This window comes from Dasypus novemcinctus, chromosome 3 (genome assembly GCF_030445035.2).
Source record: "Dasypus novemcinctus isolate mDasNov1 chromosome 3, mDasNov1.1.hap2, whole genome shotgun sequence".
Taxonomy (NCBI): domain Eukaryota; kingdom Metazoa; phylum Chordata; class Mammalia; order Cingulata; family Dasypodidae; genus Dasypus; species Dasypus novemcinctus.
Window position 1 is genome coordinate 19,229,034 of NC_080675.1, and position 12,372 is coordinate 19,241,405.

The 12,372-nt window shown below is 38.3% G+C and overlaps 1 pseudogene; it reads left to right on the forward strand.

Annotated features, from left to right (window-relative positions):
- The first annotated feature begins 795 nt into the window (after positions 1-795).
- Positions 796-1,613, forward strand: LOC101423145 (tropomyosin alpha-3 chain pseudogene; annotated as a pseudogene).
- Positions 1,614-12,372: the final 10,759 nt, after the last annotated feature.

Sequence of the window (12,372 nt, forward strand, 5' to 3'; positions counted from 1 at the left end):
TTCTGCCCAAGCGTTTTGTCTTGGAGGTGCTCATGTAGCCCGAGGAATTCCCTTGTTTACATAGAATTTCCTTGTTCCCTGCACCTCCTCTTCCCTGGGAAGTTTCCTCACAGTTTCAGGCCCTGTACTCTATGTTCTACAGCCAGCCATCCCTGTTCCCATCAGCATGACTTCACTGCTCCCTCACAGCGTTCTGTAAGAGCACTGAGCTGGTTTCTACATTCAAGGCAAGCTCCTCAGGCCGCCACCAGTCAGACTGGGCCAGATATACAAGTTCTCGCTATGTGCAGGAGGACCTTGTAACAATTTTTTTTGACTTAAAGTCTATTTTATCTAATATTAGTATAGCCTCTCCAACTTTCTTTTAGTTATTATTTGCATGGTATATATTTTTTCCATTCTTTCACTTTCAACCTGCTTATGTCTTTCAATTTAAGGTGAGTCTCTTATAAACAGCATATAGTCGGGTAGTGCTCTTTTATCCATGCTGCCAAACTCTGCCTTTTGATGGAAAGTTTAATCTATTTACATTTTTTTAAATAAAAATTTTTGAAGTATATAATTCATACATGAACATACATAAACAATAATTATATAGCAAATGCTGTGAATGTACAACACAAACATGCATATCATCACAGAGTTCCCATACATCACCCCACCACCAACACCTTGCATTGCTGTGAACCATTTGCTACAAACTTTGAAAGAGCATCATCAAAGTATTACTATCGAGAAGCGGCTGCAAAGCTGAGTGGAGGAGGCAGGACCCCGAGCGTGAGCAGTGTTGAATGGATGACCACCATCTAGGTGGTGAAGCACAAGATCCAGGTTCTACAGCTGCAGGCTGATGACACTGAGGAGAGAGCCTAGTGCCTCCAGCAGGAAGTGGAGGGAGAAAGGCCGACCTGGAAACAGCCTGAGACTCAGGGGGCATCCTTGAACCACTGGATCCCAGCTGGTTGAAGGGGAACAGGAACACACTCAGGAGTCCTGCCTCTGCTCTGCAAAAGCTGGAGGAGGCATCGAAATCTGCTGATGAGAGAAAAGAAAGGTATGAAGGTTATTGAAAAGTGGGCTTTAAAAGATGAAGAAAAGATAGGACTCCAGGAAATCCAACTCAAAGACACTATGCACATGGCAGAAGAGGCAGACTGGAAGTACGAGAAGGTGACTCCTAGGCTGGTGATTATTGAAGGGGACTTGGAACGCACTGAGGAACGAGCTGAGCTGGCAGAGCCCTGTTGCCGAGAGATGGATGAACAGGTCAGACTGACGGACCGGAACCTGCAGTGTCCCAGTGCTGCTGAAGAAAAAGACTCTCAAAAAGAAGACAAATAAGAAGAGATAAAGCTTCTTATTGATAAACTCAAGGAGGCAGAGACCTGTGCTGAGTTTGCTGATAGATGGGTAGCCAAGCTGGAAAAGACAATGATGATGTGGCAGATAAACTGAAATGCACCCAAGAGGAGCATCTCTGTACCCAAAGAATGCTGAACCAGACTCTGCTCGACCTGAACGAGATGGAGAGCGCCCCAGTCCTGCCCTGCGGCTGCTCCCCTCTTTGGCCCCCGACTCCGCCTAAGGCCAGCCTGCCCAAAGCGGACCTTTAAACTGAAGGCTGATCTATAACTGGAAAGCTGCTTTCTCCTCTCACCATACATCTGCGCCTGGCTCTGGGTCTTTTTCACCAAACTGTCTCTGCCTCTCCCAGAGACTGCAGCTGGGCTAAGGGCTGAGCACCTTTGAGAACAACATTTAAGGGAATGTGAGCACAACGCAAGTGCCTTTGAAGTCACGCAGCAAGATGATGAAGCATCAAAAGAGAGACAAGGGGAGAGTCAAGGTGAAGCGCAGCAGAAACCAGAAACTAAGGTGGCGCAATTGACAGGGGACTTCTCTCCCCATCAGATGTTTCCACGATCGAATCCTGGTGAATCCTAGAGGAGAGAAAGTGCGAAGAGAAGACAACACAGACAGCAGAAACAGCAGGGTGGGAAGAGGGGAAGGGGGGAAAATAAATAAATACATAAATCTTTAAAAAATATAAAAGCGTCTTGTTCAAGGTGTTCTACTATAGACTTTTTGTGATTCTATAATGGAAGAAATTATAACATTGATGTGGAGGCAGTGGACACCGGAGGGTCTGAGGGCAAGGAGAGGGAAAAACGGGTAATACGGGGGTATTTTCAGGACTTGGGATTGTTCTGAATGACATTGCAACTACAGATATAGGCCATTATATATTTTCCCATAACCTACAAATTATGTGGGAGAGAGCATAAACTATAATGTAAACTATAATCCATGTTCAGTGGCAATGCTCCAAATGCATTTATCAATTGCAATGAATGTACCACACTAACGAAGGATGTTGTTAATGTGGGAAAATGTGGGAGGTGTGGGGAGTGGATCACGTGGGAATCTCTAAATTTCTTATGTAACATTTATGTAATCTAAGTATCTTCAAAAAAATAAAAAATATATTTAAAAAAGGCATATGTGATTATACATTTTGTAATTATCCCCCCTTTTTGTTGTTGTTGTAGCAACCCTTTGTAAAACATTCCAAATAATTCCACAGCTCTGAAGCAGCAATCTAATCCCTTTCCCACTTTTGGAAGGAATACATATTGCTCTCTCCAGAGAGGAGGGAAAGAGGGATGAGCCTTCGCTGAGAGCTGTGCATAGCCCAGGGGAGAATGCATTGCTCTACACAAAGCACCAAGCCAAACCAGAAAAGTGATCCCAGGAGATAGCCCCCATCAAAAAAAAAAAAACACCCCCCCCACAAAAACAAATGCGGCTCAGGTTTTCAGCTTTAAAATATCCTAGAGCAAATTTATTATTATTGTTATTATTATTTTCTTATCAGAGGTGACCAAATTAATATTGTGAGAGCTCTCTCTGAGACCAAATCTTTGGCCCATCCTTCCTCTACCCCCCTCTCAATGACTCACAGAATGGATCATGTGCCCCTTATGTTGGGCGTCACTCTTGATTTACTCTCTTGCCTCTTTTTAAAAAAGGAAAGAAAATAAAATTGTGTTTTGGTCACTAATTTAGCCACATGAAACATCTCATCACCGTTTTCTGGGTCGGAAGCTGCTGTCTCTAAAAAGTGCCATCTCATGGTTTGGATCAGGCAGTACTGGAGAAATCTTGAATTGCTTATCGACAAAACTTTGTAAAAAATTTATATTATTTTGAAACTTTGCTTCTTTGCACCGGCCACCCTACCTGGCTGTGAGTGCTCTCTAAAGTCTGGGAGGCAGTGTGCTGATCTTTTACAATTCCTATCCCCACCCAGTTCCCCCTTTCTGGTGAGGGTTCTGAGGTCTGTTATGTGTGTACCCTGCAGTTTATTGGCTTAAAATGTACTCTTCTTTGGTGTGGTCTCTTTTGGGGACCTTGGGAGAAAGAGAAACCAATAATGCAAATGTTTTGATACTGAAAATTGACAAGTTTCTTTTTGAAATAAAGAACCAGTCTTTCCAAAAAAAATTGCTATTAACTGTAGCCCATATCTTACATTTGGTGTATTATCCCCCCAACCAACATCAATACAGCTGATGATTAAAACCCTGTATTAGTATTATATACTTGTGTAGTTCAATATTCTCATATAACACTGGGTTCCCTGTATTATATCCCTTGCTTTGTACAATCCATTCAAAGTGTATGCTCAGTGGCTCTCTTTTTCATTACAGAGTTGTGCTGGCATAAACTCAGTCAATTTTAGAACATTTTCATTACATCAAAAGGAAAAACTCCATACCCATTTCTATTCCCCTATCGTTCCTTAGTATTGAAAAAATATCTTCTTGAGATGGCTGCAAAATATTACAAAATTACTGTTAACTCTCACCTGTAAGTTACATTAGTTGTAATTTCCCCATGTAACACCATATTCTTAGCACTTGGTAAAAAAAGAGCATTCTTATATTTATGAGGTCTGACAGGTGTGCATCCTGCAGTTTATTGGCTTAAAATGTGCTTTTCTTTGGTGTGGTCTCTTTTGGGAAGCAACCGAGAGAAAGAGAAACCAATAACCTTCATCCATTACCGAAATTACTATGTCATACAGTCCTTAGACTTCTCTAGTTTCCTTTCAATTAACATTTACTTCCACATACTACCCCTTTCGTACAATCACATTTATAAATCAGCAGTGTTAGTTATACTCATTATAATGGGTTACTCTCAACTCTTCATTTCCACACTTTTTCAATTAACCTTATTAATGTTATATACAGTAAGCATCATCTCCTACTCTCAACCCACTTTCTGTTTCTTAGTAATCTAGAAGTTTACTTCCATGAGTTTACTCATTGTATTTAGTTCAAAATAGTGAGACCATACAATATTTGTCGTTTGGTGTCTGGCTTGTTCCACTCAACATAATATCATCTAGATTCATCCATGTTGTCATATGCATCCCAGTTTCATTTCTTCTTACAACTGAATAGTATTCCATTATGTGTATATACCACATTTTGTTTATCCATTCATTGGCTGATAGACACTTGGGCTTGTTTCATGTTTTAACAATTGTTAATAATGCTACTATGAACATCTGTATGCAAATATCAGTTTGTGTCTCTGCTTTCAGTTCTTCTGTATATATTCCTAGTAACAGGATAGCTGAATTATATGGCAATTCTTTATTCAGCTTCTTGAGATATACTGCCAAATGGGCTTCTTCAGAGACTGTACCATTGTGCATTCCCACCAGCCGTGAAGGAGTGTTCTAGTTTCTCCACATCCTTTCCAGCACTTGGAGTTTTTTTGTTTTTTAATAATGGTCATTCTATAAGATGTGAGATGGTTATCTCATTGCAGTTTTGCTCTCCATTTCCCTAACAGCTAGTGATATTGAGCATTTTTTCATGTGAATTTTGGACATTTGTATTTCCTATTTGGAGAAATGTCTATTCAACTCTTTTGCCTGTTTTCAAATTGGGTTGCTTGTGAGTTGTATGATCTCTTTATATACATGGGTATCAAACCTTTATTGGATATGTGGTTTCCAAATATTTTCTCCCATTGAGTAAGCTGCCCTTTTACTTTCTTGGCAAAGTCTTTTGAAGGTCATAAGTGTTTAATTTTGAGGAGATCCTATTTATCTATTTTTTTCTTTCATTACTTGTGCTTTGGGTATAAGGTTTAAGAAACTACTGCCTACCACAAGATCTTGAGGATGTTTTCCTATGTTTTCTTCTAGGAGGTTTATGGTTGTATCTTTTGTATTTAGGTCCTTGATCTATTTTGAGTTAATTTTTGTGTAAGGTGTGAGATAGTGGTCCCCTTTGTTTCTTTTGGACATGGTTATCCAGTTCTCCCAGCACCATTTGTTGAACAGACTGTTGTGGCTCAGCTGCGAGGGCTTGATAGCCTTGTCAAAAAAGTCACTTGACCATAAATATGTGGGTCTATTTCTGAGTTCTCAATTCAGTTCCATTGGTCAATATGCCTATCTTTATGACAATACCATGCTGGGTTTCTTTAAATCACTGTAGCTAAGTAATATGCTTTTTTTTTTTTAAAGATACATAGATCACAGAAAATGTTACATTAAAAAATATAAGAGGTTCCCATATATCCCACACCCCAACTCCCTTCCCTCCACTCTTCCCACATCAAGAAACTCTTTCATCAGTGTGGCACATTCATTGCATTTGATGAATACATTTTGGAACACTGCTACACCTCATGGAATTATAGTTTACATTGTAATTTGGTCATATGCTTTTAAAGTCTGGAAGTGAGAGTCCTCCAACTTCATTCTTTTTTAAGATCTTTGTGTCTATTTGGGGCCCTTTACCCTTCCAAATAAATTTGACAATTTATTTTTCCATTTACCCAAAAACAGCTGTTAGGATTTTTATTGGTATTGCATTGAATCTGTAAATCAGTTTGGATAGATTTGACATCTTAATGATATTTAGTCTTCCAATCCATGGACACGGTATTGAGGGCTGTGGGTGGTGTTCCATAAGTATTGATACATTGTGTTCTCATTTTCATTTATCTCAAGATATTTACTGAATTTTCTTGCAATTTCTTTGACCCACTGATTATTTAAAGGTGTGTGTTTAATCTTCATATATTTATGATTTTTCCCTTTTTCCATCCGTTATTGATTTCCAGCTTCGTTCTGTTATGGTCAGAGAAAATGTTTTATAGTTTAAATCTTTTAAAATTTATTGAGACCTGTCTTTTAACCCAACACACTGTTTATCTTAGAGAAGGATCCATGAGCATTTGAAAAGAATGTATATCCTGTTGTTTTGAGGTGTATTGCTCTATAAATGGCTGTTAGGTCTAGTTCATTTATCATATTATTTAAGTTCCCTGTTTATTTATCTTCTGTCCAGATGTTCTATCCAGTGCTGAATGGTGTATTAAAGTCTCCAACTTTTATTGTAGAGATGTCTATTTCTCCCTTTAGTTTTGCCAGTGTGTGCCTCATTTATCTTGGGGCACCCAGGTTAGGTGCATAAATATTTATTATATTTATTTCTTCTTGGTGAATTACTGCTTTTATTAATATATAGTGACTTTCTTCATGTCTTATAACAGTTTTGCATTTAAAATCTATTTTGTCTAATATTAGTATCACTACTCCAGCTCTTTTTTGGTTGCTATTTGCATGGATTATCTCTTTCCAACCTTTCACTTTTAACCTGGTTTTGTCCTTTTGACTGAGGTGCATCTCTTATTTTTTTGTTAAAGATTTATTTTTATTTATTTCTTTCCCCTTCCCCCACCCCGCTGCCCATTGTTTGCTCTCTATGTCCATTCACTGTGTGTTTTTCTGTGTCCACTTTTATTCTTATCAGCGAGACTGGGAAACTGTGTCTTTTTTGTTGCATCATCTTGCTGCATCAGCTCTCTGTGTGTGTGGTGCCACATATGGGCAGGCTGCACATTTTTTGCATGGGGCAGCTCTCCTTACAGGGTGCACTCCTTGCGTGTGGGGCTTCCCCATGCGGGGGACACCCCTGCGTGGCATGGCACTCCTTGTGTGCATCAGCATTTCATGTGGGCCAGCTCCACATGGTTCAGGAGGCTGGGGGTTTGAACCCTGGACCTCCCATATGGTAGGCGGATGCTCTATCAGGTGAGCCAAATCTGATTCCCGAGGTGCATCTCTTGTAGACAGCATACACATGGCTCATTAAAAAAAAAATTCCATTCTATCATTATATATCTTTTGATAGGGGAGTTCAAGCCATTAACATTCAATGTTATTATTGTAAAGACATTACTTACTTCATCCATTTTGTCCTTTGGCCTTCAGTTGTCATATCTTACTATTTTTTTTTATGATTTAATTTACCCTTCTTAACAATCTTCATTTCTATACTCTTCTTCAAGTCTCTCCCCTTGTTTTTTCCTTTCAGGTGCAGCACTCCCTTTAGGATCTCTTGTAATGCTGGTCTTTCGGTAACATATTCTATCCATTTTTGTTTGTGAAGACTTTGAACTCGCCCTGATTTTAAAAAGATATTTAAAATTAAAAAAAAAAAATACATAGATCACACAAAATGCTACATTAAAAAATATAGGGGATTCCTATGTGCCCATACTCCACATTTTTCCTGTATCAACAACTTCTTTCATTAGTGTGATGCATTCATTGCAATTGATGAATATATTTTGAAGCACTGCTATACAGCATGGATTATCATTTACATTGTAATTTACACCCTCTACCGTTCCATTCAGTAGGTTATGGCAGGATATATAATGTGTTGCATCTGTACCTGCAATATCATTCAGGACAGCTCCAAGTCCCCAAAATGACCCTATATCACATCTCTTTTTCTCTCTCCCTGCCTTCAGCAACTCCAGTGGCCACTGTCTCCACATCAGTGATACAATTTTTTCCATTGTTAGAATCACAATAATTCTGTAGTGTCTTTCATAAGGGTTGGGAAATTTTCAGTCATTATTTCCTCATATATTCTTTCTGCCCCTTTTCCTTTCTCTTCCTCTTCTGGGACACTGATAATGCAGACGTTTGTGTGTTTCATTTTGTCACTCAATTCCCTGAGACCCTGTTTCATTTTTTTCTCCTGACTTTTCAAGTTTGGATGTTCAGTCCTTAATATCACTAATTCTGTCTTTGATCAGTTCAAATTTGCTGTTATTTGCTTCTAATGTATTTTTTAAAAAAGATTCTTTGATTATATAGATGTTACAGAGAATATATAGAGGATTCCCACATGCCCTGCTCCTCATACCTCTCACATTTTCCTACATTAGCAACATCTTTCATCAGTGTGGTACATTCTTTGCAATAGATAAACACATTTTGGAGCATTACCACTAAGCATGGATTATAGTTTACGTTGTAGTTTACACTTTCTCCCATTTGACTCTGTAGGTTATGGATGGATATATAATGACCTGTATTTGTCATTGTATTTCAGATTGATTTCCAAGTCCCAAAAATGCCCCCCATTACACCTGTTTTCCCCTTTCCCTAACCCCAGGACATCCATGGGTCACTGCCTCCACAACAACGGTATTTATTCTATTGCTAGAATCTAAATAAGTCTATAGTAGAATCCTAGTAAGCTTATTTTAGTCCATAGTTTATTTCCCAATTCTGAGGACTCTGAGATGGCGATGCCCACTCCATCTAATGTATTTTTATTCTCATCTTTTGTGTCTTTCATTCCCATAAGCTCTGTTACTTTTCTTTGCAAACTTTCCAGTTGTTACTCATGCTCATCCAATGTCTTCTGAATATCCTTTATATCTTTAGTCATATTTTCCTTTGACTTGATTTAGGAGATTTGTGTGATTATCATTGATTGGCTGTCTTAAGTACTGTATCTTGTCAGGATATTTGGTTTGCTCCTTTGTTTGGGCTATCTCTTCCTGTTTCTTAGTATGGCTTGTAATTTTTTGCTGATGTCTAGGTGTCTAAATACATTGGTGAATTTACTCTGATGGTCAATTTCTCTCTTGCCTAGTGCTTTTTTCCAACTCATTCTGAGTCTTTAAAATTTCCCAGCTTAAGTCACAAAATCAGGCCAGGGACTCACTAATGGGGGGCAGATTTTCTCCCAAGAGTTCAGGTTAAGAGAGACTTAAAAGTAGTTTTCTCTTGCAGTTTCCTTGCCGGCCAGCAGATGGTGCTTGTCAGTGAACTTTTCCACAGAGATGTTTCTTTCAATCTCTGGCTGCCTGTTTTTCTGGTCTGGTAAGAGCTGAGATTCAAATTGGGCTCTGCTGGCCAAATTCACCAAAGAGAAACCACTTTCCTCCCTCTCTTGCACTCTCCCTTTTCCTAGGGAGGGAGACATTTGTTCCCCTCTGTGTTGGTTGTAGCATGCCAGGGGTTTTATCCAGATATCACAACTTGAAGTTGGGGAATGGGTGCCCTTCCTGGCATCTGTGGGGGTTTAGTAACTCACAGTTGCCATTTCAGGTTCTTTGTCTCTCTGTCCTTTACCCTCCTGGGTGTTGTGCAGCAGTGTTCCTGTCTGCTGATCCCCAAAGCAGCCTTTGCATAGTTTTTGGCTCCTTTCTCCACTGTTTTAGTAAGAATGCTGAGCCCTGCCTGCCTACTCCAATGCCACCTTCCAGGAACTCCCCCATTACGTCTAAAGTAACTACTTGCTTCAATATTTGTACATCAGTTGTAATAAATATACCATCCACATGTAAAAACAACAGCAACAACAAAGTAACTACTGATAGTGCAGAACTTTATCATTTTGTACCTTAGTAATTTTAATTCTGATGCCTTTTTTTGGCCATCAATTCTTCTGTTAATGTATACTTTCATTATTAATTTGATATTTTGTGTTGTATCATATTGAGTCTCTTCTCACTTTTTTCTAGCTATATTTTTAATATATTTTCTTTCTGGCTGCTATGGCATTAAAATGTAACATCCTAAATATATAATGATCATATTTAATTTGATACCTACTTGGCTTCAAGAACATACAGTGTTCCTTACCCTCCATCCTTCCACCTTTTTTGTACTTGTTATAAATTGTATCTTTGTACATTTATGTCCCAAACTATATTTATCATTACTTTTTATGCATTTACATTTTAGCACTTGCCAAAAATAAGAAGTGGAGTTACATACCAAAAAATACAATACAATAGTACTGGCATTGATAATTACCATATGTTTACCTTTACTGGATATCTTTGTTTCTTTATGCTGCTTTGAAACACTGTTTAGTATTCTTTCCTTTCATTCTGAAGAATTTCTGTTAGCATTGTTGGTAAGGCAGGTCTAATGGTAATTCATTCCCTCAACTTTTGTTTATCTGGGAATGTCTTAACCTCTCCCTCATTTTTGAAAAAAAAATCTCACCAGATCTAAAATTCTTGGTTGGCAAATGTTTTTTCTCAATACCGTAAGTATTTCAACCCACTGAGTTCTTGCTTCTATGCACTTAATTTAATTGGTTCTCCCTTGTATATAATAAACTGCTTTTCCCTTGCAGCTTTCAGAACTCTTTCCTTGTCATTTGCATTAGACAGTTTGATCAATATGTGTTGGAGATTGTTACTCCTAACCTTTAAGCTGTTTGGTGTTTTCTGGGCTTCTTGGTTAAGAATATTCCATGTCTTTTGCAAAGTTTGGAAGTTTTCTGTCATTATTTCTTTAAATATCCCTTCTGCTCCATTCTCCCTTTCTTCTCCCTCTGGAACTCCTGTAAGTCATATATTGTTTTGTGTCATGGTGTCTCACAAATATCCTAGGCTATTTTTTCCTTTCACAAATTCTTTTTTTCTTTCTGGTCCTAAACCTGGCTCATTTTAGTTGTCTTGTCTTCAACTTCACTAATTCTTTCTTCCACAAGCTCCAATTTGCTGTTGAAACTCTCCTGGGAATTTTTATTACATTTATTGTGGTCTTCAATTTTATTAGTTCTTTTTTATTCCTCTTAAAAATTTATTTCTCTTTCTTGAGATTCTCATGTTGGTCATTCATTGTTTCCAGATACCCTTTAGTTCTTTCTCTGTATTTTCTTTCATCTCCTTGAGCATATTGAAGATCATCTTTAAAAAGTCTTTGTCTGGTATGTCCATAGTCTGGTATTCTTAATTGATGTTTTCTGGATTTATATTCTCTTCCTTTGGATGGGCCATCAACTCCTGTTTCTTTGTTTTCTTGTAGTCTTTGTTGCCTGCTGTCCACTTAATATTTTAAAATGTTAACTCTGGGGTTTAGGCCCTGAGCTTTTTCTTGAGTTTTATTCAGCTAGTGATATGACAGAAACTTTCTCCTGTGTCAGGGGATCATAATACCAAACAATTCAATGTGAAAAAGCATCTTTTGTGGTCTTTGCAAATTGGCTTTGCATTAGCTCATACTCTGCTTCAGAGTTCAGCCCTCCTATCAGGAAGGTTAGCCCAAGACAAATGCAAAGTTTAGGGACTGCCTTACTTTTTCAAGACTGTGTCTTGTCCTGCACTTGTACTTGCTAGTGGTGTTGTGATTTGAAGCTGTATGTACACCAGAAAAACATTTTCTTAAATCTAATCCACTCTCATGGATGTGAACCCATTGGAAGTAGGACTTTTTGATGAGTTATTTCAGTTAAGGTGTGTTCCAGCCCAATCAAGATAGTCCTAATCCTATTATTGGAGTTCATTATAAGAGGAATGAAATTCAGGCAGAGAGAAAGCCACAGGGAGCAGCCAGAAGTTGAAATTCAATAGAATCCAGAAGAGAATGGAGAGGCTGGGAGAGGCTGCCAAGTGACAGAGATGCTAAGGACCAAGGACCACCAGCAGCCAGCCTCAGAACACCATAGGTTTTGGGAAGAAAATATCACCTAGATGATGCCTTGATTTGGACTTTTTCCCAGTTTCAAACCATGACTGAATAAATTCCATTGTTTAACCTGACCCATTTCATAGTATTTGCTTGAGGAATTTGAATGCTTCATAGACTCCCTAGGAAACAGATATTCTTCATTCTTGGGTGCTCTGCCTCAGGTCTTAAAGCAGGTAAGCCTTTGGATCAGGCTTTCTGACTCAATTGCTTATTTTTAAAATTTATTTCTTATTTTTAAAATATACTTTATCTTTTAAAAAGACAAATTATATGAATGTTACATAAAAAATGTAAGGGATTCCCTTATGTCCCACTCCCAACCCCTCCCATATTTACCCACATTAACAACTTCCTTCATTAGTGTGGTACATTTGTTATAATTGATGAACACATTTTGGAGCATTGCCATTAAGCATGGATTATAGTTTACATTGTAGTTTACACTCTCTCCTGCACAATTTTGTAAATTATGACAAGATATATAATAGCCTGTATCTGTCATCACAATGTCATTCAGGACAATTCCCAAGTCCTGAAAATGTTCCCAT